Raw genomic sequence first — 26,745 nt, forward strand, 5'->3', positions numbered from 1 at the left:
GTGCTGGGACGCCGCTGGTCTGCCCTTGGCCGGCCTCACAGGCCCGCGCTTCCTGACCTTGGGTGGAAATGTGATGTGTGCGGGCCGTTCTGGGGGGAGGGGAGGCGGGGCGCCTGTGACGCACTCTCAGAGGGGTTAAGAACGCCTGCCAACGGTGGCCATGTGGACACCCTGGGCCGTATCCCCTAGTTTTCTTGCTCCAAGTCACTTTTTTGCTGCCTACCCCTGTGATTCCCTCAGGGTGGGAACAAAATACCCTCCATCCTTGGAATTTGGAATCATTATTCTGCACTAGATTGACTACCTGTGTGTGTGGGGAGAGGGTGGGAGGGTCCCGGAGGGAGAGAGACCGCTTTCCATCAGAGTGTGTGTGTGTGTGTGTGCGCGCGCGCGCGTGGATGAACCGGCATTTGTACCCTGGCTGTGACTCAGAGTTGGAGGCGCCCCCGTTTCCTCCCTCTTCCTTCTTTCCGCTTGCACTCGGCCTCCCCTGCTCCAAGGGCTCTGTGCGTCCTCTGATCTGCGCTGCTTTTTCCGGGCCCGGCTCCAAGGGCGTGCCAGCAACCTGGCCCACGGCAGCAGCGGAAGCCAGCGCGGCTCTGGAAAAGCATCGGTTTAATTAGCAGAAACGATCTGTGGAGTCTCCCAGGGATCAGGACCCACTTTTCAGTGGCTGGCCCCACGCCGAGCCTGATGAGTTTTCCAGCAGGACTGTTTTGTTTTGTTTTTTAATTAAAGTATAGTTGCTTTACAACGTTGTGTTAATTTCTGATTGTTTTGGGTTTTGAACTGAGTCACTGGCGTTGGGCTCTGACCCGAAGGCCGGCCTGGGGAAGGTCCAGACGTGGTCCTATTTGGACCTCTTGCTTGCTCTTGGTGGGCAGTGCTGGGCACACTGGGGGAGTCTCCAGGGACGTGCAGGGGGCACTGGGTGCCGCTGGCTGGGGAAGGGGGCAGTGCCACACAGACTGGGCTCACTGGACTGTCCCTCTCAGGCGAGGAGGCTGCTCCGTGGGTGTGGACTGCTAGCTGGAGAGGGAAGTGGCTTCAGAGGATGACATTTCTGGAGCCCGTGTTCTTCATGCAGCTCTGGATGTGCTGGAGGGCAGGAGCTGCAGCGGGGAGCCTCCGGTCCCCCGAGGGAAATCCACTGGGTCACAGAGTGACACAGAGCGAGGCAAGTGGATGGTCCCAACAGGTCATCTCAGGTTTGGTTTAAATCAAAGAGGCCACTGGAGAGCCCCAGGTTCCACAGAGAATGTGCTGGAGAAAGGATGAGCTCAGGGAACCCCCGGTTCTCAGCCCCCAGGTTCAGGTCTCTGGGGATACCTGGATCCCCACAGAAAGGTCCAGATCACTCTCAGGCTGTAAAGCCATCCTTGTCACTCTGGGATTCCTCTTGGGGCTCTGGACTGTCCTGTGCCCGACAGGCCTTTTTGGGGGAGAGAGCCCTTAAGGCCTTTTTCCAAGAAGTCTCTTTTACAGAAAGGTAGGTTTCCTCCAGGGGACCAGGCTGCCCTCCGGTCACCCCTCCACGTTTGCCTGCATCCTCCCCGAGATGGGCCTCTGGACCCCTGACGCCCTGACCCTGACTGGGGAGGAGAGCAGGGCAGGTGTTTACGCGGCTTTGCTTCTGGCTGCGTCACGCAGACCTTCTGTGTCTCCCACCGGAGGTCCAGCTCCTCTCAACCTTTTCTCTTCTTCTGCTTGACCACTCCAGTCCCTTCAGGGCCCTGACACTGCTGTGTGGTGCCCTCCACTGCCCCGTGGTTTCCCTGCACCCTAAGCCTTCACAACCAGTCCCTTTACCACACTTTCCTCGGACTATCCTAGTTAGAAAACCATCTTTTCTGGACTTTCCTAAAAAGTGAGGTTTGACAGGCACATGCTCTGAGGGCAAAGCTCCTTGGACACATGTGATGGAGAGCAGAAAAGTGGTGGAAAAGTGAGAAAAAGAACTCCAGGGCTCAGAGCTGCAGTATTATTTGGAATTACAGCCCACGCTTGCTGGACTGGTCCCACAGGTACACCCACGACTGGGTGATCTCACAGCCGTGGCTGAGTCCTGGGGTGAACCACCTCTGCCCAGTTCACAGGGGCCTGGATAAGAATCGGGGTGCCAGCCTGCCTCCTGGGACCCCTCACTGAATGCTGATGATTACTGGAAGTCCTTTGTCCCAGGGTCCCAGCCCTGGTAATTAAACTGAAAATCTCCCACTGTCCTGTGTGCACCCAGCCTCCCGGCCCCAGATAGGGGGATGCCAGACCAGAGAGAGACCCTGCTGGATGCTATGACACTATATATAGAAAACCTGAAGTTTCCACCAAAAAAACTATTTAAACTAGTAAATGAATTCAGTACAGTCACAGGACACATGATTAGTGTACAGAAACCTATTGCTTTTCTATACGCTAGTAATGAACTATAAGAAAGAGAAAGTAAGATAACAATCCTATTTACAGTTGCACCCAAAAGAAAAAAATACCTAGGGATGAACTTAACCAAGGAGGTGATAGACCCACACTCTGAAACTATAAACCTTTGATGAAGGTAATTGAAGATGATGCAAAGAAATGGAAAGATATCCTATGTTCATGGATTGGAGGAATTAATATTGTTAAAATGTCCATACTACCCAAGGCAATCTACAGATTTAATACAATCCCTGTCAAAATATCTGTGACATTTTTTCACAGAACTAGAACAAATAATCCTAAAATTTATATGGAGCCACAAAAGACCTCAAATTGCCAAAGCAGTCTTGATAAAACAAAACAAAGCTGGAGCCATCACACTCCCTGACTTGAGATTATACTACAAAACTATAGTGATCAAAACAGCATGGTTTATGTTTTTTTTTTAAACTATTCAGCCATAGAAAAAGAATAAAATCATGCCATTTGCAGCACCATGGATGGACCTGGAGATCATCATACTAAGTGAAGTAAGCCAGAAAGAGAAAAAAAAATACCATATGATATCACATATATGTGGAATCTTGAAAAATGACACAAATGAACTTATTTATGAAACAGAAACAGACATACAGATATAGAAAATAAAGTTATGGTTACCAAGGGGAAAAAAAGGGATGGGAAGGGATAAATTGGGAGTTTGAGATTTGCAGATACACACTACTATATATAAAATAGACAAACAATGATTTTCTACTGTCCAGCACAGGGAACTATATTCAATATCTTGTAGTGACCTATAATGAAAAAGAATATGAAAAGGAATATACATATGTACATGTAAGACTGAAACATTATGCTGTACACAAGAAATGGGTACCACATTGTAAACTAACTGTACTTTGAAAAAAAAAAAAGAGAAAAAAACCCCAATAAAACCCAGCATGGTACTGGCACAAAAAAAGATTCATAAATCAGTGGAACAGAATAGAGCCCAGATGTAAACCCATGCACTTATGGTCAATTAATCTATGACAAAGGAGGCAAGAACGTACGATGGAGAAAAGACAGTCTCTTCAATAAGTGGTGCTGGGAAAACTGGACAGCTACACGTAAAAGACTGAAATTATAACATGCTCTAACACCTTATACAAAAATAAACTCAAAATGGGTTAAAGGCCTAAATGTAAAGCCCTGAAACTGCAAAACTCCTAGGAGAGAACCTGAGTAGAACACTCTTTGACATGAGTTGTAGCAACAAGTTTCTGGATTTGTCAACTAAGGCAAAAGAAACAAAAGCAAAAATAAACAAGTGGGACCTAATTAAATGTAAAACCGTCTGCACAGCAAAGGAAACCCTCAACAAAGCAAAAGACAAACCATTGAATGGGAGAAAATACTTGCAAATCATATGATCCATAAGGGGTTAACATCCACAATACACAAACAGCGCATATAACTCAACGTCAAAGTAACAACCTGACTGAAAAATGGGCAGAGTCCCAAGTAGACATTTTTCCAAAGAAGATGTATGGATGGTCAACAGGCTCATGAAAAGATGCTCAGCATCACAAATCATCAGAGAAATGCATATCAAAGCCACAATGAACTATCACCTCACACCCTTCAGAACAGCTATCTTCCAAAAGCCTACAAACAATTGTTGGCGAGGAGAGGAGAAAAGGGAACACTCCTACACTGTTGGTGGGAATGTAAATTGGTGTGGCCACTATGGAGGACAGTATTGAGGTTCCTCAACAAACTAAAAATAGAACTACCATGTGATTCAGCAGTTCCACTCCTGGGCACATAACTGAAGAAAATGAAAACACTAATTCAAGAAGATACATCCACCCCAATGTTCACAGCAGCACTATTTACAACAGCCATGACGTGGAAGTGACCTAAGTGTCCATCGACAGATGATTTGATAAAGATGATGTGGGTGTGTGTGTGTGTGTGTAATGGAATACTACTCAGCCATAAAAATAATGAAATGTTGCCATTTGCAACAACATGGATGGACCTAGGTAGATGCTTAGTAAAACAAGTCAGAGAAAGACAGCTACTCTGTTATTACTTATACGTGGAATCTAAAAAATAAATGAATGTATATAACAAAACAGAAACAGACTCCGAGATACAGAGAACAAAGGAGTGGTTCCCAGTGGGGAGAGGGGAGAGGGGAGGGGCAAGATAGGGGTAGAGGATTAAGAGGTAGAAACTACCACGTCTAGAATAAACAAGCAACAGGGATATGTTGCACAGCACAGGGAATACAGCCATTATAACTAACTGTAGGTGGAGTGTAGTCTATAAACATGTTGACACACTATGTTGTACAGCTGAGAATAATATAATACTACAGATCAACTATACCTCAATAAAAACTCAATATGAAGGCCTTCAAGGCAAAGAGAAACCCCGCTGCTGTATCAGCCAGGGTTCTCCAGCAGGACATGCAGAGATTCAGGAGATTGATGCTGAACCGGCTCACATGATGACGGAGGCTGAGATGTCCCTGCATCTGCTGTCTGCGAGCCGGGACCCAGAAGAGCTGGGGTGCGGTTCAGTCTGAGTCCGAAGTCTGAGAACCGGGAGCTCTGCGGTCTGGGGGCAGGAGCAGGTGGACATTCCAGCTCAGCAGAGAGAGCGACTTCCCCCTTCCGCCACCTTTTTGTCCCCTTTGGCCACAAAGGATGAGACGAGGCCCCTGCACCAGGAAGGGGTCTGCTCTCCTTCACCCCCTGATCCGAATGTGAACCTCTCCTAGAAACACCCTCACAGCCACAGGCAGAGACAGCGCTTTGCCAGCTCCCTGGGCATCCCTCAGCCCCATCAGGCGGACACATTACATCAGCCGTCACCCAGGCTGAAGTAGCAAGAGAGAGGGGTCAGGGTTGGGCTCTGCGGTCGTCCTAATGGGTTCCAGGACTTCTCGCCCTTGGCAGACACTCAGGCTGGTCGAGGTGCAGGAGGAAGGAGTCAGGGAAGGACGTGATTCTTTCCACGTGAATGTGGTTGTGTTTTCATGACAAAACTATTGGAACACTCAGACTCTCAGAGGCAGAGGGTCCGGGCGGGGAGAGGAATCCATCTGTGGCTTTTTCGATACTCGTAGGAACGACTTTGCTGTGTCCCACCTCAGACACGCCGGCACCAGCTAGACCCCCTTCCTCCGAGGCTGGGGTCCCGGGCCCACGTTTGCAAGCTTTAATCGCCCCAGTCGGCTCCTTCTGCTGCCTCAGCAGGGAGACGGAAGAGTTCTCTTCTCACCTTCTCAGTTACCTGCTTAGCAATTTATACTCTTGCAAGTATTTGCATGGAGTCTTCTCTGTTCAAGGCCCCGGCATGGGATGCTTTCTGTCTGAACCCTGCCCTGCACCTTTGCAGTTGGTGGCAGTGAGTGACTCCAACCTGGCCGGGAGGGGCCAGGGAGGGAAGGGAGATTGCAGGGAGCAAGCAGGGGCAGGAGGCAGAGAGAGGAGGGAGCTTGGAAGGCGGCTCTGAGTCACTTCTGCTGCCTGGGGCCAGGTGTGGTGGTGCGGGGGTGGGGTGGGGGCACTGCTGATGCTTGGAGAGCAGGGATCAGGAAAGCCATCCTCTCTCAGGGCTTCAATCTTGGGCTGCAGGTGGGGTGCTGCCTGCTTTCCAGGCTCTCCCGGCCTGTTAGCGTCCCTGTAAACTGTCCAGCTCCTGACCCGGCTGCTTGGCCCTTGGCCACCTGCCCCTCAGCTGGCTCCCTGGCGCCTTTGGTGGCCTGGCTGGGACTGGGAGTGGGGGCTGTGGGGTCCGGCCTGGAGGAGACTGAATTACCTTATGCCCAATTCAGAATCCCCGCCGCCTGGGTCCTGTCCCTAACTCCAGTCCTCAGGAATCCCTGTCCCTTCTGCAAATCAGCGCCTCCGTGGCCTGCCTGGACTTGTCCTTCAGGCAGCTCCAGCCGGTTCCACCGGGAGTGGCTATGTGGGTACAGGCTGGGCCCGAGGGAGGTCTGGAAGCGGCTGGAGAGGTGAGAGGGCCTCGGGGGAGAGAGGCCGGCACGGAGGCCCCTCGTGATGCGCTGATTTGTGGTCCCCCAAATTCAGACGCTGAAGCGCTCACCCCCAGCACCTCTGAATGTGACCGTATTTGGAGACAGGGTCTTGACAGAGGTGATAAGTTGAAATGAGGCCCATAATCCAGTCTGCCTGGTGGCTCTCTAAGAAGAGGGACACGGACGCCAGGAGCGTGCGCCCAGCAGGACCGCCGAGGAGAACACCATGCCTGCAGGCACCTGGCTCTCGGGCTCCCAGCCTCCACGTGAGGACGCGGTGGGCGGCTGCGGCGTGAGCCCCCAGCGTGGTGTTCTGTGGGGGTGGCGGGCGCGAACCAAAGCCGTCCCCACATCTCCTCCAGCGGATCTGAGTCTTCCACTGCTCTGGCCTCCCTCCTGGTGGAGGCCGAGACCCAGGCCCACAAACTCAGTGGCTTAATATAGCCCAGAGGTGCCCTCGGGCGGGTCGGGGGGTCAGAAGTCTAGAACCAAAGCTCTGGTAGGGCTGGTTCTTTCTAGACGTGTTGGGGCGGGTGGGGACCTGTTTCCTCACCTGCTTCTTGAGTTATTTCAAGCCAAGGGCCGGGCTCCGGGCATCGCTCCCTGGATGTAGGTGGCCCGGCCAGCCCGGGCTTGCCCGGCGTGAGAGGCCCCGCAGGGCGGGGCGCGTTTCTAAGTGGCTCTCCGGTCCCTGTCAGCCCTGGGAGCGTGCAGGAGTTTCCCGAGCTCGGAGCCTCGGCATCCTTATCTGAAAAAAGGAACCGTGGTGCCTCCCTCGCTGCGCTGTCTTGGAAACTAATGGGAAAGCTCTCTCTTTGCATGGAAAGAGCTCAGCGGAGAGCTCAGTGCTGACTTAGTGCTCGGAGAAAGCTGGTCGTCACGATGTTCAGAATCTCTGGTGTTTGGTCCGTTCAGCCCTGCAGTGTCTGGGGAGCTGACCGGGCCCCGCTGCGTGTGTGTGTGTGTGTGTGTGCGTGCGCGTGCACATGTGTGCGTGTGTGCGTGTGTGTGTGTGTGTGTGCATGCGTGGTGGGGGGGCTGCTATGAGGCTGGCGGGACCAGGGCAGGTGGTACCGCTGACGCTCAGTGCAGTCCTGATTTCCTCCAAGGGACCCTCATGGACCCCTGCCCCAAACGTGGGCTTTGAAGTAACTTCCTTCCCTCCCCCTGTTCCAGGCACTCGGATAGGACATGGAGTGACACTGACTTTATCCCTCCACCCCGACACCCGGCCCGCCCTCCGAGTCGACGCCCACGGTTAGCCACCGTGGGACTGTGCGCGGGCCGGACGCCACCCCGAGGGGAGGCAGAGCCCCTCGTCCCTGGAGGGTGCCTGTGTGTTCTCGCCTGCGGGTGTGTGTGTGTGTGTGATTGCAGGGGTGTGAGGGGTTGTGTGTGATGTGGGCAAGTGTGACTGCATTAGAGTAAGTGCAGGAGTGTGTGTGAGCAGCGGGCAGGCCGGGCGGGGCCGACCCCCCAACACCAGCAGACGCAGCCCCGGGGTGGGGGGCGGGTGCCGAGGGCGCAGAGCTCACAGGGGCTGGAGTCGGAGGGTGAACCTGTCTTCTCCCCGAGGTTGGGGAACTGACCCCAGTCTCCAGAGGCCGAATGTCATTGCAGGCCTGGCTGTCCCACTGCCTCCGGGGGGCCCTGGTTCTGGGTTTGGGATGGATGACTGGAGGCTGGGGCTTTCTGGGGAGCGGACGTGGCCCATGAAGGAGCAAAGGCAACAGGGTCGGACTCACCTGGTCCATGTGGCCTTGGTAAAGTCAGGCAGCCCCCGGAGTCTCCGTTCCTGACCTGGAAAATGGGCTGTGCTCCCTGACGCCCTGGGTGGAGGAGAGGAGTCGGTGAGCTGACTTAGGTGGGCTCCACTCATGTGAGCAGGGGCTCAGCATGGTGCTAGGTGCGTGCCTGGTGCTCACAGACATCAGCCGCCTGGCTCCCAGGTACCTGGCTTGGCAGGGCACCTGCAGCCCTGCTCCCCCGACTCCTCCCCGCCGCCCCCCTGCAATCTGTGTGGAAGAGGCCTCGAGAAGGCCTGCCAAAAAGCTCACTTCCCAGGGCGGAGGGTGGTCCCCGCCAGGTTCCTGTTTGCCTGAACCAAAGCCGCAAGCCCTTCAAAGGAACCTCGCAAACCCGGATGGAACGGTTTGTTTTCTTCTCACACAGGAGGCAGGAAAGTTTGCTAAGTCAGGCTCCATTAAACCCTCAAAAGGCCCTTTGTTCCAGCTAAGACGAGGGAAAAATTACAGAACAGGGAGAGAGTGTGTGCTTGTTTCTTTTCTTTGCGTGTCTGGGTAAAACAGCCACACCTGGCCCCCTCCCCACCCTTCCCAGCCTCCACTGACTCCTCTGCCAATCAGCTCTCCTGTTTGTCTCAGGACGACCCAGCCAGCAGCGACTCCCAAGGGCTTTGAGACCAGTTGGATTTTCATTTTCCAAATAATGACGTGTACTACTCATGAAATCACAGAGCTCTGTGGTGCTCGCAAGTGTTTATATTACCGGCAGTGATGCAGCCGAGGCTTCTGCCTAAGTTACCCGGCTAGTCCCCGGCTGAGCTGGGGCTGGAGCCAGGCCCCTTGGTCTTCGGCCTGGGCTCAGCCCGCGGCCCTGCGTGGTCCTCCTGGCGCTGGCGTGGGCAAGTCCGCTTGTTCCCGACCCTTTTGTCTACAGTGAAGGGAGAGCTATGTTTAAGATTTGTTTGTCCTCATGGAATCATAGAGCCCTCCAGGCAGGTCACTGCGTACCCGGCACCGCCGGCAGTTGTGCAGTGTGCAACCTGTGAGATGGAACGGGGCGGCCCCACTCCCAGGGTTAATCTGATAGTGTTCATCCATCCCTCCGGCACATGGAACGATGCCCTTGGCGGGGAATGATGACTTTGCTCCTGAGATTGGTGGTCCTAATGCACATAATCCAATAATCCAGCTGTGTGGAAAGAGGCCAGCGGGCACGGGCCTCTACTCCTGGACACCAAAGCTGTGGGAGGCCCCTGTGCTCTTAGCTGGGCTGGGCTGGGTGGGCGTAGGTGTGTGGGCAGGGGAGCTGTCCTTAGGGGGCAGACAGGCATTTGAGGGTGGGTACTCTGGTGGCGGAGCGCTCAGGCCCAGGTTTTGTCCCTAGGCAGCTAGAGAAGGCGGAATGTCAATAGTGTCTGTCTTGACTCAGAGGTGATAGCCCAAATTATGGCTCCCCTCCCGCTGGCTCCATTTCCTGATCTACTAAAACCAGGCAGAGCAGCGCCTGGCCCCCACCTGCCCTCAAGGATGGACAGGCCAAAAGGGGTTGGGTTTTGTGAACTATCACCGGGGCGTGGCTTGGTGTCACAGCACGGTGCCTGGGCGTTCCTGGGGGACACGGGAGGAGGCATCTCGGCTGTGACCCATCTCCATGCTGGGTGCTCTGTAAGGGCACATTGCTCCTCTGTGCCACCAAGGAGATCACCTGCCATCACAACTCTTTTAGGGTGAGCTAACCCTGAGTTAGGACTTCTTTAAACAGCCTTGTTGAGGTGTAATTGACATTCAAGAGATTGCACCTGTTTAAAGTGGGCAACTTGATATGTTTTGACAAGTGAATAGACAATTGAAACCAGCCCCCAAAATAAGATCACGAACAGAGACATCACCCCCAAAAGTCTCCTTGTGCCTCTCCCCCCCCCGCCTTGAACCCAGGCAACCACTGCTGAGGTGGTAGGGTGTGCCGTGACCTCAGGGATCTTAAATGCAGAGGAAGGAGGCTGAGGGGAGGTCAGGAAAGGCTTCATGGTGGAGGCGGCACTTGAGGGAGTGGAGCACGGTGAGGGGAAAGCGCTTACCCTTAATGGACTTTGGCAAAGGTCAAAGGTAAGCGGGCTGCCAGGGCTGGGGAGGCAGAGAGCCAGGTGGAAGGGGTCTGGCTGACCCCACTGGGAGTTCGGCCCCTGCCGCTCTGCTGTGTGATCTTGGGCGAGTTCCCTGGCCTCGCAAGCCTCAGTTTTCCTATTTGTGAGATGGGGATGTTGATCGTACCTCTAGGTTTGTTGTGAAAACTAAATAAGGTCGCTTAATGTCGAGTGCCCGGCGCGTGGTGGACCATCAAGACACGGCGTCTGCTGTGCCTGTGCTGGATTTGTGACGCGCGACACTGTCAGAAACACGCACTCTCACCCTACTGTCTACACCTCCCTGACTGGGGGCCGGTGTGGGGCCAAGAAGTGAAGAACCCTCTGTGCCAAGAGTGATGTCTTCAGTACAGACTGTGCCTGCTGCCCTCCCGCCTAGAATTTCATCTCCCCTCTCTGAAACACGTCAATCAAGGACTCACTCAGGCCTCACCACCTCTAGGAAGCCTTCCCTGATTACTCTACTCTAGGACTCTAAATGCTGAGGTGTTCTCTCCTCTCTGGACTCTAAAAACGTTTTTAGCTGCAACCACACCGTCTGACATGTGAGAGTGTAGCATCCGGCACTGTTTTCTGTTCTGCATATTCTGAGAACAAGTTTCTTGAGGGCAGATGTTCTGTATCCTGCTTCTTTGTGCCCTTAGCCACATCCTTAGGACAGAATTAAATAAGGACTGGAGATCATCAAGTGGGTGAGAATCTCTCCAGACACTGCAGAAAGTACCAAGGCCAGTCCTCATGGCCGTCACACATGGAGACTACTTTGAATGACGGAGATCAGTGTAGGGACAAGCCTGAGTGAGCTCGGGCCACTGGCACAGAACACCACGGGTGGGTGGCTTCTAAACAGCCAGGCACAGCTTTCTTCCAGCTCTGGAGGCGAGGCATCCAAGATCAAGGTGCCAGCAGGCTTGGTGTCCAGTGAGGAGGGACTGCCTGGGTCATAGACGCTGTGTCCTCATCAGGGAAGGGGCAGGGAATTCTCTAGGGTCCCTTTTATAAGGACACTGACCCAATCATGAGCCTCGACCCTCTTGACCTCATCGCCTCTCGAAGGCCCCACCTCCTGATGCCATCACACTGGGGGCGGGTAAGGATTTCACATGGATTTGGCATGTGATACAGTCCGTAGCAGTCTGTGGTGGTGACCGCACGGATGGTGGCCTCCCTAATGGCTGGAAGGTTTTTGTGTGTCCCCCAGGGATGCCCTCACTTGCTGGGGCTTCAGCTCCCATAGCCTTGCAAACCAGAGCCCCGGGCCGGTCAGCCCACTGGCACTGTCTCCTGCCCAGGGCTCCGGGCAGACATGGGGCCGGTGCCTTCGGCCAGGGGGCCCTTTGGCTCTGACAGCCTAGGCTCAGGGACATAGAGTCTCTGTGGCTTTCCATCAGCTGTCCGTTGCCGACATCTCTTCAGCCTGGGATCTGAGGCTCCTTCCCGGGGGCTGTCCCCTCTGTCCCATAGGGACAGTCAGGCCTGCTCCTTACGGCCGCCCGCAAAGGTGCAGGGAGGCCTCACCGACACCAGTGTTCTCCAGACCCATGCACGCCAGCCCTGCTCTCTGATGCTCTGCTCTTGGAGTGACTCGTCCCTGATGCTTCCCGTCCACACAGCAACCTCTGAGGAGGCCCGGGGCCCTCCCTGGGTCACCATTTCTTGTGACTGAACTACAGGAAACCCCATCCCACAAAGGGCTTTGCAGGTAGGAGGGGAGATGGAGCCGGAGCCAAATGGATGGGACGTGGGCCAGACACTGGGCTGGGTGAGCGCTTGGCGGCCAGCGATGTCCGACCCACCTGCTCATGCCCCAGCCCTCGGTAGGGGCCCTCCCAGCCGTTCCGGGAGGATGGTCCACCCCAGGCAGACCCCGGGCACTGCTGGCTGGAACAGACCTGTTCGGGGGCGCCCAGGTCACAACCCCATGTGCTCATTGGCTGTGTGGCCTCAGGCCAGTTACTCTACTTCGGCGAATCTCAGTTTCCTTATCTGTAAAATGGGTGTAAGGCTGACCTTTCAGATCGCTGTGAGGATGAAAGATGATTAAATGTGGGAAGTGCCTGAAATGCAGAAGGAGACACTTTTTACCTAACAGCTAATCTTACTCCATTAAATATCTCTGTCTCTCCAGTCAGCCCTCTGGGTCTAGTGGAAAGAGGTGGAGTTAGAATTCGGGCCTTTCCAGGGGCGACATGTGGCTCCTCTGGACAGAGTGTATCTGCTTCACCTGGTCTGTCCCGAGGCCCCCGCGCCTTGAGTCTTGTATTCACATCTGGATCCGGCGGGATCTCATCGCCAGGCCCCAGCCAGATGCTGGGTGCCACCACGGCCTCTCCCCCGATTCCCGGCCTCTGCTGCCCCTCTCATCACCCTGAAGGCTGGGGACCTCCCATCAACCAAGGGACAAATGCCCTGTGGTGCCTGGTAGAGACCCTCACTCACCGTCCGGGCTCAGGCTGTAGGGTGTCTGGGTGGGTGGACGAGGGGCCCACTGTCCGCAGGGCCACAGAGGAAAGCCCTGGCTGGGGGAGACTCAGGAGGGCAACCTTGCACCGGCCATGGCTGTAGGACCGAGGCGGGGTGAGCTCTGACGGTCAGAATTCCAGAGGAGCACATTTCATCCCAGTGGAGGGTGAACTTTCTGTCGGTCATAAGGAAACCCCACAACCGAGGTGCGGGCTCCCTGGCAGCCCAGCCTTCTCTGCCCTCCTAACTCAGCCGTGCTGGTGGCGGCTGTGGGTGTGTGTTTAGCTTATGACGCATCAGTGTGCTGTGCAATCACACTTGCGGTAGAAAAAGGAAGCGTTGTTTGTCCTCGGGTTCTGTTGAAGTAGATACATTTTGAGCCAACCAGCCACGGACCCCCACCCCCCGAGTTCTGCCCCAAATCTCGAGGCTCCGTGGACAACCCAGTTAAGCAGCGCTTCTCAAAAAGTGACCCCTTGGCCCGACTCTGTGTCTGGGTGTGTCCACGTTACAACAACACGCCCGCACCGCACTCCGGCACCGGTCCGCCAGCGCCGAGCAGGGCCGGCAGACAGCTACCATCTTCCATCTTCCTTTGGCAGAAGAGGAGATGAATGCCTTGCTGGAGGTGGTGTCGCCACCCAGCAGCAGGCCTGGGGGACGGGGTGCCCGGTCTCCTGGGTCTTTGTACCATGCCTCGTGGATCCCTGCAGCTCCCAAACAGACCAGGTAACTGTGGGACGGGTCCTTCAGGCGCCACTGGAGCGCAGATGTGCACGCTCAGGGCGTCCTCCCACGCTGCTGGGGGTGGGGGCAGAGGTTGGCACAGTTTTTAGGAGTGTAATCTGGCAACATGCATCAAAAACTTCAAAGAAGCCCATGTGATTTGACCCATTAAATTCGTCAAGAAGGAGCTTGATTCTCACTGTGGGGAGAAGGGCTTTCTTCCATGGGCCTCCAGATTCTGCAGTCGACACTGTTCAAGTCAGTTTCCACTTGTGTAATATTTAGAGGACACCCAACGAGGTGTGCCCTGTGAATGCAACAGAAACCAAAGCAGAGGGATCCTCCCCTGATATGTTGTAACCTGGTGTTGGGGTGGCAGGAATGTCCTTTCCTGGGCTGCGGCCATGCAGCTCTGGTCCCTGAAACCGTGATTCTGATGATGGGGCTGAGCCCAGAGAGACTCCTGGCTTCTCTCTGCCACGTGGGGACACGGCGGGTGAGAAGGCGTCCGTCCACAGCCAGGCGGAGAGCTCCGGCCAGAAACCACACCCGGCCAGACCTTGACCTTGGACTTCCAGCCTCCAGGGTGGGGAGAAAGAAAACTTCTGTGGTGGAAGCCACTCGGTCTGCGGCATCTTGCTGTGAGCCAACTAAGTCAGTCTGTGATGCACGGTCTCCGTGATGCGGAAGCCCCACCCCTCATCCGCTGTCACTGTCCCGCCAGGCCGCCCCCTTGCTCTCCTTGGACTCTCCCCACCCCACCTCGCCGGTCCTGAGGTTCTGGATTTGCTCTTGCCGCCGCTACTCCTTTAAGACGCCCTCCCCTCCTCCACGGGCGGCACAAGTCCCACCCCTTCCAGGTGTCCCTTGATTCTTGAGGCTCACGATGGGCTCTCCCTGCTGTAACCTGCCCCCGATGGTCATCACCGCACAGTTGATCACTCAGATTTCTACTGTGAAGTAAAATGGATATTTTACGGCAAGACAAGAAACACGTAAGCAGAGGAGATTGTTCCCGGCCTCTGGCCCCCTCTCCCCGCACTGCGCACTGCGTCTCTGCGCTGGGCATCCACCAGGCCTCCCGGGCCGGTGGGGACGCCGGCTCCACCGTAAGCGGCCGCGCTCTCCCAGCACCAACAACTCCTTAAAAGACAGCATTCCTCCTTGACCTTGTAAGGCGTCACACGACCCACTGGGAGGACGGTTAGACCTGCGTTGTGTAAGCTGTCAATAACGCATTGTTGGATGTCCAGCCCTCTGTCTTAGAAACCTTACATAACTGGGTCTTGATTTCTAAAGGGCGGAACAGCTCTCAGAGCTTTTTTTTTGGGGGGGGCAGATTATAATCCTCAAATTTGGCTTGAATAAAATTGTCCATTTCTTTCTTAGACTGACTGGTTAATTTTTCGTTGGCACCAGGGGATGGTTTTCTGTCTGCAGACCCGGGACCACACGTTTCCCGAGGACAGGGACTTTGTTCTGTTCTCTGTGCTGACAGAGGGCGTTCAAGGCTCTAACCCATGAACAGAGTGAGGAACACACAGGGGTAGGTTTCTGTAGAAAGTCAGACAGAAACAGATGGGATCAGAGAAGAAGCGAAGAGTTAAGAGGGATTTCCAAACAACTGACATGTTCTTCTCCTTTGTGTCTGAGACACAGGACGTCCAAGAAACACTTGCCTCTGGGCCAGCGCCTGCAAAAGCAGAGGTGAGAGGTCCCGGCGTAGCTCTGGCTGTTTCTGGCCTCGCTCCCGTCCTGCAGCCTGGAGGGAAAGGCCAGTCAAGGGCTTTCATGCCACAGGAAGGAAAAAAAAACCAACAAAAACCCAGCTGCAATAAGGCTTTGTCCCGAGAGCAAGTTCTTAAACAACTAGCAAATAGAGATGAAAAATGCGAGGATGGCACAGAGGCTGGTTGTATTTGGAAGGACGCAGACGCACCAGGGAAAGACAGGGGAGAGAGTCCACAGTGAGGACGGAAGATGCAGAGACAGAGAGAGGTGACAGAGGGAAGGTTTAGAGTCGAAGTGAGGGTGACAGCGAGGGAGAGGAGAGACGGAGGAGACGGGCAGGACAGGTCTGGGAAAGGGGAGAAGGGAAAGAAAGCGATGAGATTTGCAGAGTGAGCTGAAGGACGACAACTAGAAAGCGGACAGCACAGGAGGTCTGGTGGAGAGAAGCCCGCGCGTTGGGGAAGACGGGGGAACCGAGGGGGGCTGGGGGCCGAGGTCGGATCCAAAAACAGGGGCCATGGTTGGCATCACATCTTTTCTTGGCATTTATGGAGAGCCTGTTTTAAGTGTTTGCAACTCTTGGACACAGGCCTCAGGTGACCTGCGGGGCTGAGCGTCTCGGCAGCGGAGATGGCCTCCCCAGATCTGCGCTGATCTTGGTGAAAAGCAGACTCAGGCTTCTCTAGCGGGACCCTCTCCAAAGCCCGGGCCCGGGCGCGTGGCCGTGTGCGCGCGCAGTTTGTGAGTGTGGTCGGTCACGGCGTCCTCTCTGATTTGGGACGTTTGTACTCCTTCCGAGTACACGTGAGTCACCCACAGATGTCCTGGTAGAGACACGGCTTTGGGATTCCTCTGCCACCCCTGGCATCGTGACGAGGAGGCAGTGCTCGGGTCTCACCGCCACGGGCAGGCATCCGGAGGTGCCAGGGCCCGGAAGGATGGGGCGGCAGCAGAGAAACGAGGTTTGAAATTTATAGAGCCGGAAGCTGGGTTGGGGGAAGCCTCCTGCAAGGGTTGGATGGAAGTTACTAAGGGGGTGATTTAGTTCCTCTCAAGGCCTCAGCAACTCTCAAGTCCTCTGCTCTCCTCTGAGATGAGCATGATGACGTAGCGTGTGTCCTCATGACGCACCTCACATCGCTGGGTGACACAGGAGCTCCAGTCCTGGAGGTGTTTTAGATCTGCTGCCCACCTGTTGGCACTGCTAGCTACCCGAAGGCAGCTGCGTCTCATCTCCAGGGAACAGCATCGTGCCTGGCGTGGAGCAGACATTCGACAAGTAACTGTCAGATTCACACATGAATGAATAGAACACAGTGAAGGGAACACATCTGGGCGTCGGTTCTCCCGACATATCCGTGTGGCTTTGTCTGCACAACAGCAAAGGAGCCATCGCAATGAAGACGTGGTCCCAGATGAGGGAACTGCCCTTTCTCGTACCTGTCACCCCCCCTTCCAGCAGGGCGCGGCAGGTTAGAACTGAGAATGTTGGCAGGACCAGGTTCCAGCGTCTAGTTTCACCCCCCTTGTTGAAGGCGCTATGTTCTAGGGTAAAGAGATCTTGTTTTCAGCCAGTTCTTTGGAGTTTCCTGACGTCCCCGCGGTTTTTTAACCAGAGGTCTTGCTTGTTGCAAAACCCCTTTGCCTGTTTTTGTTCCCGTTCAGCGGAAACCTCTCTTTGGCTCCAGAACTAAAGTTTCCTCACAGGTTTTGGGTTACAGAGTCTTGCTCCATCCCTGGAGTCTCTCTGTGGGGAACACAGAGTTGGGTATTATTTTTTGAAGTTGTGACTATGCAGAATCTGAGACTTGGATAAAGCCACCAGGACGCTGCATCCAAGAGCCGAAAGTTTGCTTTTAAAATTACGTAGAGGACTTTGGACCCAGATTTTTATTTGGATAGCCTGATTCTTGGAAATGCAGCTGATGTCTCTTGGGATGCATTAAAGCAGCTTTTGTGAATAACTTCAGACACTGACTTCCCAACACCCAGTGCCAAGTCTGCAACAGGGGGTTCGTGGCCTCTACAGACCTCCCCTCGGCCAGGCAGTGCTCCCCCCAGGCTACGTTTTCTCTGGTTTTGCCTCCTCCGTGGGCCTCTCAAAATCTATGTTATTACAACCTTCTTTCTCACCTCTGATCGAAGCCTTCTCTGTGGAAGGCCAAGACCATTTTTTGCGGCCACTTCTTGGAAAGGAAGAGCCTCTCTTTACCAGCTCCTGCCCAACCTCCCTTCCTGGACTGAAAGGCCTAGTCCAGGCCCCCTGCAGTAATTTCCCTCCTTCGGGGATGATGATGGCGCAGGGAGAGGGGTCCGTGAGGGATTATTTATGAGCTCAGCTCAGGCTGATCACACATTCCGGGCTGTTAGCACCTCTTTCCCACGCAGATCTGTCATCTTGGCTGAGCCGGGCCCGGAGAGGTTCTGGGCTTCAGGCCCGGCCGGGACCTCCCCTGTGGGGGTCACTCGGGGTCTGTGTCATCTCCAGGACACGGGGATTGATACCTTTAGATTTGCCTTCTCCCCCGTCAAGGGGTCACCTGAGCACCAGCAGTGCTTCCTGGAGAAAGAAGCAACCAAAAGGAAAAAGAAAGAAAGAAAATAAAAAGGCAGGTGGTGTCAGTGGACCCTGCTTTGTCTCCAGTGAGGGGAACGGGGGTCTGAGAGGAAACGGTCTGGGGACAGGGCTGCTCGCCCGTGGGTCTGGGCCTCCGCAGGCAGGGCCCCACGCCGCGGGGGCAAGCACTCACCGTGCTCACCAGGGTCCGGGGTTGCACGGGATCTGTTTCCAGGGCGAGGGAGGGGGTGGTCTCTCCCCTGAAGTTCAGCTCCTCTGCAGGGCGGCACCAGGTGACTGGCCGAGACAGCCTGGGCCCCCCGACATCAGCCTCCAGAAGCTTCTCCTCCTTCTGTACTGAGTGCCTGGATCCTTCTCCTCCCTGGAAATCCTGAGGCCACTGGAAGGAACAGAAGACTCGAGAAGGTGTTTGGGGGACCGTGTGAGATTCCTCCATGGATTGCCCCTATGGGTACTGTCTCCCCTGGGCATGGAAACCCTGGCATCCTTTCCAGCTTTATGACAGACCGCCACCCAGGACCACTCCCTCATATTTGCCTTCCCCTCACTTGGAGGAAGGGTCCCCCTCCCCAGCACCTGGCACCAAGCCGGAGGGCGGAGGGCGGGGTGGGGGGCCCTTCAACCACTGGCTGCTGGCCTAGTCCCTTCCCTTCTCTGGGAGGGTCCAGGGTCTCTCTGAGAACCTGGTTGCTATAGAAACAGCCACCCAGAAAGCAGGATGGTGGGGAGGTCGGCAGGTGGGTTGGGCCCAGACTTTCACAGAGATAATATTTTTCTTTGTTTTTTTGGTGGAGAAACACACCTCACAGTTCCCATTCATATTTATCCTGGGGCAGTCTCCACCCTGCACGTGAGTTTTAGTTTTAAATTTCTCCAGTGGAACAACGGAGTCATTTTTAGCCGGCTGGTTCAGGGAGACTTTGAACGGCCCCTGGAATCCGTGAGGAGTCAGCGGGGCTGAGCTGTGTTTGATTTAAAATTGGAAACACAGGAGGCAGAAGAGTGGCTTTATATAGCCTGGGAGGTCCAGGAGCCTGGCACTGATTTATGGGAGGTGATATTTATAAATTCCTTCCCCGGGGATGGAATGTTCTGAGCTGCAGTCAGATAGCACCTTTTTCGGGGATGAAGGAAGGTGGTTTGAGTCCAGTTATTTGACGACTGAAAGGAAAAGGGAATAGGGTGAGGGGGGCTGCCCCGAGTCTGTGCTGGGAGACATGGCTGATCCGCAGGCCTGGGACCCTCACTGACGTCCCCAGGGCCCCGCTCCGGTCAAGGAGTATTTGGTGCCTCCTTTCTGGCGCTCCAGCCCCCTTCCCCCTGCGCTACTCGTCAAGGCCAGGGACCGACCTGGCAACCACAGGGACTGCATTTTACCAACAAAACGTCCATCTAGGTGTCTAGGGACAGGACAGGTCCTGGCGCTGTGGGGAGGGAGATGGGGAAGGAAGATGGAGAGGAGGCGGGAGGAGGCTGAAGGCAGACGCCGTGAGCCCCAGGGGCCCGAGTCCTGCGTCCAGCGCGTGCCTGCAGGGGACACACTGAGTCCAAGGCGCCCAGGCCTGGCACGGAGGTGGGCACTGCGAAGGGCCCCACGGCTGTCGGCCACCGGGAGGGACATGCACCACTGCATTGTGGACCCACCCCGGCCCAGGCCAGGGACCCCCTAGAATCAGACAGCACTGCCCAACTGCATGCCTCTGCAGCCTGCACCCCTGTCCTGAACCCGGCAGGTCAGGAGAGGGGCTGAGTCATGTGGCCAAGCTGGCGGAGGACATGGATTAAATGAGAAAGGACAGTGGAAAATGTTTTTTTAAAAACTGTGTTCAGGAAAGTAAAGCCAGGGCGGGGGGAGGGGGCGTATTCAGCTCTGCGGCCCCTTGAAGCGCCTACAGGCCCACCCGTGGGCAGACAGGAGGCTGGCGCGGCGCTCACCTGCCGGTACCGGTTCCCGGGGGCCTGCTTCCCCCCGATGCTCAGCGTCACGAGAGGTGGGAGCTGCGGGCAGTGTCACCTTGGTCCCAGCCTGCCCGGACCCCTGTCGTAGCCCGGCTTCTGGGCGTCACCGGGAGACCAGCCGCGTTCCCTCTCTGGCTTCTCCCGCATCCCCTTCCCAAGGCTTCTCCACGACAGCCACTAAGGCTTGTTAGACGCAGGCAAGGTGGTTCTGTGTGATGCTGGGGTGACAGGGAGATGTGCTTCACCGAGTGGCCAGGAGGCCAGGTGGAGGCGCAGAGAGAGCCCTCATCCCTTCTGGCTGAGGTGCTGGCAGCCACACAGGTCTCCATGCTTCGAGGGCGCTGGGAAAGGGGGGCGTTGAATGCCAGCTTCCCAGCCGGGTCCGCGCTGGCGACTTGGGAGGGAGACCTCGAACCCATCCCCGTCCTAACCGGTTTCATTCCCCCTGCAGCACTGAGGACACGTCCTGTCAAAGACACTAAGACTGGAATCACTTCGTTCCTGGGAGTGATGTCACCGTTTCTTTCGGCAGGTGGGACCGGGGTGCTCGTCGGAGCCCCCAAGGTGACCACGGGATTGGCTCTCTGCTCCCGGCACTGAGGGAGCCGCGCCTGTGGCATCTGGATGCTCCGTCTGCTCTCACAGGCTTGTTTCCGGGTCTGCACCTGCAGGGGTCAGCCAGCCCCAACGGCGGACGCTGCGGGAGGATGAGCCTGACGTGGCCGAGGCTGCAGGGCGCCGCAGTCAGAGCGCGAGCCTCGTCCTGCAGCGTGAAGGGGGCTCTCCAGCTGCACCGCCCGGGGCCAGTCCCGCCTCTTGGGCTGTTTCAAGGGGTGGAAATACATGTGCAAGCCTCACAGAGTGCTAGAGCTGGACAGGGGACAGCAGTGGGAGCTGTCATTTACTAAGCACCTACTGCATATCAGGCACACGGAGATGATTTCTGATGCTCACCAACGCCTGAGCAGGCACCCTTATCACCAGGTCACCGGGAGGCCAAGGGGCTGTGGAAGGCGGAGAGCGTGGTCGGGGGCACAGACCTGCATTCAGTCGCAGCTCTGCCACTTGCCGGCTGCGGGACGGCAGGCAACTCCCTTAAACTCTCTGCGTCTCAGCTTCCTCGTTTGTACGACGGGGAAGTTACGATGGCAGCCACCCTCTAGGGTGGTAGCGCGTTCTGTCCAAGCAGGTGCTCACAGCAGGGCCTGGCGCCCGGGAGGGGCTGCGACAGTGTCAGCTCTCCACATGGGGGGTGAGTGATTTGGGCCCAGGTCTTGGGGCAGCAGTCACCTCCAGGCCAGAGATCCCGGGCTGTCCGGCCTCAAAGCCCAGGCTCTTCGTTTGACAAAACGGGAAGCCTGCACAGCGGGAGGGGTGTCAGGACAAAGGACTGGTGGAGATTCTGTGACCGCCCCAGGGCCAGCAGCCCTTTTGGGTGAGCCCGGTGTAGTGTCCGCCCCATGAAACACTGCCTTTGGAACGAAAGTCAGCTCTCAAAAGCGAGCCCCTCGACCTCTGGGTTCTTTGATGTGACGGCTGGCGGCCAGGGTGGAACGCAGGAGCCACTGCCTCTTAACTGCTTTTGCCCCAGACGCGTACCCTCCAGCCCTGACTCTCTTCAGACCGTAGAGCGCTTCCCAACAACCGGGTGTGGATGAGGGAGAACCACGACCAGGGACCAGCGTGCCTGCAGATCGCAGGAGATCTGCGTGGATTTCTAACTACCCTTTACTACCAATCTTTCCATTTTATTTGAAATAAATATTCAAGATTAACCTGCCCCAGACACCTCTCTTTTTGCCATGCCCACCCATACAAGATTTCACCGCATTTCCATAAAGCACAGAAAGAGAGATTCCTGCCTCTTTTAGACCCTGGGCTTAAAAGGATCGTTTCAGCGGGAACCAGAGGAAAAGGAAACGGGATAGGAATGCAGGCGTTTTTTTTCAGTCCCCTGAGGCTTCTTTCTTTGATTCAAATTTCCCTCCAAGAAGATGAACACAAACGAGTTACAGCCGACTCCCAGCTTCAAAGGGTGAATCACCGGGTCTGGCAGAGGCAGACAGGAAGAAGCCGGCGTGTGCGGACGGGAAGCGGTGCCCGTCCAGAGGCCTGCCCCCAGCGGTCAGCCTCCATCCCTGCCCCTCTCTCCAGGGCCTGGATTCCCTGTCCGCCCGGATTCACGGCAGACAGAGGGTCTGGGGACCTTCTGGGGATGCTACTGGGGGTGGGGGCTCTCCGAGGCCACACTGTGCCTTCCCCGTGGACGGGCGGCCCGTGTGGCTGGGACCGTCCTCCTGTCCCGACTGTGCACATCCCTGCACTTTCTTCTGCTCCCGAGGGACACAGCACTCGGGGCTTGGGGGCTCAGTGTCATCCTGGGTGAGGAGAGGGTGGGGAGGTTGGCAGGAACGAGGGAGGAAAGTGAAGTGTGGAAGCTGGATCTGGTCTGCCGCCTGGGGAAGTGTCAGTGCCCGGAGGGGCTGAGGAGCAGAGGGAGGGTCCCACGAGAGCCAGAGGCAGGAGCCCGGGAGAAGCGTGGAGCCAGGATGCTCTGGCGTCCGCCCCAGCCTCACTTGAAGACCAGCACGTGGACGAGTTCCTGGCAGTTCACCTGTCCCTGTCTGCGTCCACCCACCAGGTCATCTCGTCCACCTTCTGGTCGCTGTTTGGTCTCAGCAGCTCAAGTTCCCACTTGTGACTTTCCAGCCCTTAGTCTCCCAGAAACGCCCAGACACGCCTGCGTTTGCAGGGGGTGCACGGTTTGTGCTGTTGTTCACAGTCTGAGAAGCAACAGCACTGGGGTGTGGTGATGAGACGCCCGCAGTGATGTTCTAGCTCGTCTGGGGACCGCGGTGAGCTGTGCACGTGGTCCTGACCAGCTCCTGCTGCTGCGTCTTGTTCCCCAAGGCCAGGAGGGCCTGGTGACACAGAGGCCTGTTGGCTCTGCCTTCCAGCGTGTACTGGTCACGGGCAAAACCACGCTTTCTTAATCACCCTCGTTGCCGGGAGAGGGTCTTCTCCAATGACGGGGGAGCCTTCTGTGGGAGCCAGGGGTCCTGGGCCGGCCCTTCTCACCTCCCTACCGAAGGCTGTTCCAGACTCCGTGGCTGACCCGACTCCCAGGGTGACTTTCGGTCCGTGTTGGTCTCGTGTGAATCAGAGATGCCTGCAGGCCTGTCCTGGGCTGGGCTGGAGCTGGAGTTCAGGGGGGACACCATGGACTGGGGTCAGAGCTGTGCCCTGTGTAACTGAAATCTGATAAGTAACCAGGTCCGTCACCCTTCAGGATGTGGGGACGAGGGACCGCCTCTCCCAGGGCTCGTGGGGCCGCCGGGCACCGCCTCCTGCTCGGTCGTAAAGTGCAATGAGAGGTTCGCGTTTATGACCCGAGGCCTCACCCGCAGAATGAAGTCCACCGAGCGCGGGGGAGGCCGACTATTGGATTGTTTTGAGCGTTTCCTGGCTCTTCTTGGGTCCGCGTGTCCTCATGTCAGGTCCACTGCCCTCCACAGGCGGCTGCTTTCCGAGGTCGGCCCCCTGGGGGCCCCGCCTGCGTCCAGCCTGCCTTCGGGTCCTTGGCTGCACTGTCAGCGTCCTGAGGGCCTCCATCGTGCTTTCACGCTCCAGGCGACACGGGGACGCAGAGTGGCCTGTATTTAACTGCTGAGAGCCACTTTGATTAAATCAGGGTCAAATGATCACCCCGAACCAAAGCACAAAGATTCGTGCTGAGTCTCACACAGTAAAAGCAGCCACACAGGTCAAAGTCTCCCCCGGGCCTCCTGCTTCCCTGGGAAAAGGGTGATCTTTCGTGATTGGTGCCGAGGTCGCTGACTTTGCCGGGCCTGCCCTCCCTGTGCTGCGGGCGAGTGAAGGGGTTCCGGGCCAGGCCTGGGGGCGGGGGTGGGGAGGCAGGCTGGAGGGGGCACGGCGGGGAGGCAAGTTGCTGGTTCTGGAAGGAAGGGGTCAGGTGTATGACCTGTCTGCCTTTCAAACTTCCATTTGATGTTTAAAAAAAATTGACCAACAGAAAATATGACGGGGGGATTGTTGCTGAGGGGCCAGGGCCCCACGTGGCCAACGTGCCCGCGGTAAGTGGCTAAGGAGGCCCGTCTGTCCCTCAGCTCCCGGCACCGTGGGGTGAGGCGGTCATGTTCAGGAGGACACGCGGATCTCCCTAGAAGGGTCTGGAACTCACTCAGAGGCCAGAAAGGTGTCTGTTCCAAGCTCCAAGCCGTTGAATCTCATGAGGGCGATGAAAACCTTTGAGTTTAACGTGTATGCACATGTAGCCCAAGCCCCCACGTGTGAACAAACACGTGCGCCTGCGGGTGAGCACGGGAGGCGTGGAGGAGGGTTCGGGGTGTGAGCTCAGTGCCTGGACAGGAGGCCCCAGGTGGGCTGGAAAAGCCCGGGGGCAGCTCCCTTGGAGGTCATTCACCCAGTGGCTCTGAACTTGCTCTTTGGGACCCTTAGACTCTCCAGAGGTCCCTCCCGAAACACAGGGGGAGCAGGAGAGGATGAAGGGAGCAGCCCGACCACCTTCCTTTCCCCAGTGCTCCCGACTCACGGTCCTCACCTGCAAGACGGGCCCAGCATTGCCCAGGGCACTGGGGGTTAATACAGGGAAGGGTTGGAAGGGTGGTGGGAACAGTAAAGGCTCAATGAACATTAACTATTGTTCATCAAATGAATAAGATTTCATGGGAAGCGTGGCTTCTACTGGTAATTCTGAAAGCTACCGTCCAGCCCCACTCCCGTGTTTTCCAGACGTAACCTTCGAACGTCGCACTTGCCCAGGACGGTACGACTACTTTGCCAGGGACAAAGAGGGCCTCGCAGAAGGATCTCCTGGCTCCAAGCCACGTCCGCTTTGTGCTGCCCTGGACGGGCCATCCTTGGGGGATGGACCGCGGGCACTTCCAGTTGCTAAGGGCACCTCTCGCAGCCTCAGGCCCCCTGAAGGCTCTCGAGGTCCAGCCCAGCCCTGGCACATGACACGAGTTCACGAAATATCTGCTGAATGGATGATGAAGGCATTGACCAAGGTCACGTCACTGGGTGGAGACTGAGCTGGGATGGAACTCGGGTCTCCTGGGACGAATGATTAAGAGAAACTGGGTGAAGGCGGTGGAGGGCGTGGAGTCCCCGTGTGGTCTGTGTGGCGGGGAGGACTGGGCCGGAGGGCTCATCATGCTGCGCTGTCGACACGTGAATCCCACCCCCAGGGTCCCGCCCATCCTCCACTTCCTCACTCAGACCACAGGTGTTGTGCCTGATCTGAGTTCTTGGGAGAGAAGGGACTGAAGCTGGCATCAGGTCCCCAGGGTTTGCCTGAGCTGGGCCTTGGCTGTCTTCAGGGGGTGGCGTGCGTAGGACGGCTGAAGTCATCAGACACTGAGAGGCGCCGCGATGCGGTGCAGGAGAGGCTAGGCTCTGCAGCAAGGCGAACCTTGATCCAGATTCCTGGCTCTCCCACGAACAAGTTTTGTGACATCTCCGAGCCTCGGTTGCTTCATCGGTAACACAGGAGTAAACAGTGCGGACAAGATGAGGTCACCCCCCCGGAACTCTTCCCACGGCACCTGGCACACAGGGCTCAGGTGTGAACGTTAATGTCACCCTCTCCCGCAGGTAAATGGGGCAGAGGCATCAGCGTGGCTCTACCGGGTTAGGCAACGAGGTGTCAACAGGCTGGGATGGGTGTCCGAGGAAAGCATAAAGCTGGTGGCAGCAGACATGACCGAACACGGGCGCAAAAGGTTTGCAGCAACCCCGTCCCCCAGGGCGGCAGGAAAACCAGGCGCCGTGCTACCTCAGGCACAGACCTCTCCTGCCACCAGGAAACAATAGATACACACGTCCTCACCGTGAACCAGTTAAAGCTGATGTGGGGCTCCAGGGCCAGAAAGAGCAATTTCTCCAAAGAAGGAAGCAGGGGAGAAACACATTCTGGTTCTGAGAAACACTGGACAGGATGGCGGGAAGGAGAGACCCCAGCCGTGGGGGCCCAGGAAGGAGGCAGAAAAGGAGACCCACCAATCATGTCAATGAGACAAATTCTCTGGGCCAGCAGACGCACGAGCTCTTAGACTGTAAAAGATCTTCGGAGATCCTATGATGGGAAGAGGGGAGGCTGAGATCCGAGTTCAGGGGTGAAGCTGCACAGGAAGCCTGGGTGGTGAGACGGTGGAAATGGGGAATATGGACCTTTTTTCACAACTAAACATCTATCCAACGGCAGGGAGCTCCAAGACCTGAGGACGTGTGTGTCTTACAGGCGTTGGAAGTAGATGCTCAGGGAACACGGGCGGTGGTGCCCGGACACTGGGTGACAGTCGGGGTGGGCGGGCTGGGAGCCGACACCACCACAGGGCGTGGGGCTGAGTCACGGGTCACATCATTGGCTTCCGGTTTCCTTCTGAGGAGCCAGTTCCTGCGGTCTGCTCTGGAACGGGGTGACCTCTGCCCGCCATCACGGCAGCCGGCCCCAGGAACGGGAGGGAAGGGCCGTTCCTAGGTGACCCTGGCGTGCCTTGCACATGAGAGGAGGGGCTGTTTGTGTAGCAGGAAAGCACGTGTCTTCTCCTCGACCCAGTCATTTCGCCGGTGGGAGATGCCGTGACGGCGGGAGGCGCCGGGTTTGTTCACAGACCACCGACGCGGTGCCTCGGCCGGCGGAGGGGCGGCGCTGGGGGAGCGGGGACACTGGCCAAGGTCCTGGCCTCAGGCGCGACGTGGGCCGGGAACTGGACCGCGTAGTCTTGGTCTCGACTCGGCTGTTAACCTGGTGTTTCTTAGTCCACCTCCTTGACCCCTCGAAGCTTCATCTGGGGCGTGAGGTGGCAAAACCAACCGTAACCCATTCAAAGGACGGCAGTGAAGGCGGCCCAGTCACTGATCCTTCATTCTCTGGACGCATTCCCCGCACCCACCTCGTGATGA

The 26,745-nt window shown here is 56.6% G+C and overlaps 2 long non-coding RNA genes across 2 annotated transcripts; both read right to left on the reverse strand.

The window, feature by feature from the left end:
• Window positions 1-429: 429 nt before the first annotated feature.
• On the reverse strand, window positions 430-15,372 carry LOC140691593 (uncharacterized). The gene is made up of 3 exons (XR_012067348.1): window positions 12,780-15,372; window positions 8,197-8,683; window positions 430-7,199 (listed from the first exon to the last, which is right to left on the reverse strand). It is a non-coding gene; the product is annotated as an uncharacterized lncRNA (long non-coding RNA).
• Window positions 15,373-17,378: 2,006 nt separating this feature from the next.
• On the reverse strand, window positions 17,379-19,997 carry LOC116277030 (uncharacterized). The gene is made up of 3 exons (XR_004186498.2): window positions 19,774-19,997; window positions 18,011-18,217; window positions 17,379-17,820 (listed from the first exon to the last, which is right to left on the reverse strand). It is a non-coding gene; the product is annotated as an uncharacterized lncRNA (long non-coding RNA).
• Between the last annotated feature and the right edge of the window lie 6,748 nt (window positions 19,998-26,745).

The sequence above is a fragment of the Vicugna pacos genome, chromosome 35 (genome assembly GCF_048564905.1).
Source record: "Vicugna pacos chromosome 35, VicPac4, whole genome shotgun sequence".
NCBI lineage: Eukaryota > Metazoa > Chordata > Mammalia > Artiodactyla > Camelidae > Vicugna > Vicugna pacos.